Source organism: Etheostoma spectabile, chromosome 10, assembly GCF_008692095.1.
Source record: "Etheostoma spectabile isolate EspeVRDwgs_2016 chromosome 10, UIUC_Espe_1.0, whole genome shotgun sequence".
NCBI classification, from domain to species: domain Eukaryota; kingdom Metazoa; phylum Chordata; class Actinopteri; order Perciformes; family Percidae; genus Etheostoma; species Etheostoma spectabile.
The window spans coordinates 19,104,510-19,106,978 of record NC_045742.1 but is presented as its reverse complement, the minus strand read 5'-3'; the positions used below and the strand labels follow the sequence as shown (position 1 = coordinate 19,106,978).

Below are 2,469 nucleotides of genomic sequence, written 5' to 3'. Positions count from 1 at the left end.
ATGGGGTGGGGGTTGGAAGCATGCCATAGTATTTTCACAAAGGGGAAAAAAAGAACAGTGACCAAGTCTGAAGAAATTATATAACCCAAACTGTAATGTACCAAGAGAGTTGAGGGCCACAAGACAGTCGTCATGGCCAAGAAGAACAGTCCTCTGATATCTTCGTTGCAAGCAAAAAGCACTGAGTTAGCTTTTAATATCTAATGGTTACTCCACAAATATCTTTAAAGATTAACCAGCATTGGCACATCCAACCTTTGCACAGCGCAAAAATATAAATCTGAAACTAAAACAGAAAGACAATATATAACCTATCTGCTGCACTAAAATGCAACATGGCCTTGTAGCCTTTGCACTGCTGTTGAGCACCCAACTAGAGCAAATGTAATGATGATACCAAACCAGACATGATACAACATAGGGAAACATAATATATAACTTCCAATTTTAAATCATATGTCTTTAACCTGAAGATAAACGCTTGATGGTAAGAGTTCTACAAATTGAAGAGACTTATTTTCAACACTTGCTGTTGGCAGTCAGATGTGGCCTCCAGGGCCTTCCTCCTTGTGGCAAGGTGGTACATTGCTAGCCTAATTCCACATGCTAGAAGACATGCTTCTTCGCACAGGGGCACAGGCTGAACCGCATCCAGTAGCATCAGCCAGTGTTAAAAACTCTGCACGCCACAAACTTCTTTTGCTCACAAACTGCCAATAGCAGTGCTGTCAACCACCAGCCGATTAAAAACTTTATCATCATTTTACAATCTTGGTTACAAACTTTAACGTTAACTTTCCTACAAATTAAATTAATGATATTCCCAAACAACTTGCAAGACACATCTAGCACTTAAAACAAGACTATTAGTACTATATCGTCTTCACTAACGTGCAAAGCAAAAAATAAGTGTTGCGCAGCTTGACCTTATATACAAAACAACGTTAGTGTTAGCCAATTAAAAGCCCAACGTTCTTTCCAACATTAGCTGGAAGACAACGTGTCACTGACAATGTTACGTTAGGACTTAACATTGGGCTAGATGTACTTACTAAATCGGATATCGACTTCTGGTGAGACAAGTATAGTAAGCTAGCTCAGCAACACGATGCAGCCCGTGGAAGACTTACGCTAGCTAACAGCTAGCGAATATGATAACAAGCGTCCTTACCAACGTTTGCTTACACTCGTTGTGTCTGCTCCGGTTGAGGCTATGAATAGTTAAAATGGAATATGAAAAGGGGCTTAATAAATGCAACGGCTGGGCCGTTAATGTTAAAATGAATTAGTAGCACTAGCTAGCTTAGTTACGCTTTCTGTTTGCAAGCTAGCATACTACAGCTGTCCTGATGTATTACCTGCATTCTGCGGTTCCTAAGCAACCGAAACCGCACACGGTGCACCGGATAGAGAGCCGTTCAGCTAAGCATTTATAGCCTTTGGACCATACCAACACAGAGGTATTTTGAATACACTGCCTCAAAAATCGTAATTTAAGGAAACTACACAGTACTCAAAAAGCACATACTTTCCCAATATGACATTTATTCATGGCTTACCTATTAAAACTACATGTTTAACCTATGACTGCACTTATTTTTGGAAGTCTCTGTCCCCTTAACAACCCCATAGTTGGGCCCTTCTAAATAAAGTGACAGCATAAAATCAAAATGTCTTTGGCGACAAATAGGCCTAAAAGTATTTTTTCCTGATATGGAATAATATAATATCAATCTAATTTATAGCCAACCTATATTTGCGATGGAAGCATAATTCTAAAACTAGGTGAACCCTAGTTTTGCATTGCTAGACTTACCTCCACAGCACTGTAAAGTGATTCTTATAGTACATGAGTTGGACATGAGTTAAACCCATAGACCGTTTTGTATATTACAAGCGATATATATATATATATCTATATATATAAATATTTATTATATATACATAACTGACCGTTTTATATTATATATATATAAAAACGGTCTATGGGTTTATATATAAACAGTCCATGGTTAAACCCAAATCTAAGGAGGGAATGGCAGAGATCACTGCCAATTCATTACATGTTTGGAAAGTTTAAGATGTATTAGAAGTGAGTAAAGGAAGGGAAATAACAATAAGTCAAAATTCAGATGTTAGACAAGAGGGAAGCAGCAGATGGTGTAATTGATTTTCTTTGGCAGAGATTGTGAGAGCAGTAGCCTAGGCTAAATAACCCTCATGTTGTCCTCGGGTCAAATTGACCCGTTTTACTATATCAATGTTCTTTTTAACTACCCAAAATAAAATGATTGATTCCACACAACGCTCTTTGGCAAGTACACATCTCTAGGACCTACTTTCATTAATTTTGGGGTGTCTTATTCAATTTTATAGCATTTTAAAAACAAATTGAAGTGGTTTCCAAATAGTATTGAGTAAAAGTTGACACATTCCAGTCTGTGATTATCCATCAACATACTTTCCTTT

General features: G+C 37.6%; 1 protein-coding gene across 3 annotated transcripts in view; it reads right to left on the bottom strand.

Moving 5' to 3' along the window:
- Window positions 1-1,441, bottom strand: part of LOC116697417 (protein FAM53C) — a 7,915-nt gene extending 6,474 nt beyond the window's left edge. The window contains exon 1 of one of the 3 annotated variants that reach the window (XM_032528788.1): window positions 1,359-1,441. The gene's annotated coding sequence lies outside the window, so the exon portion shown is untranslated. Of the gene's footprint in view, window positions 1-1,171 lie in introns of all 3 variants that reach the window. The other 2 variants (XM_032528789.1, XM_032528790.1) reach the window with 2 other exon arrangements.
- Between the last annotated feature and the right edge of the window lie 1,028 nt (window positions 1,442-2,469).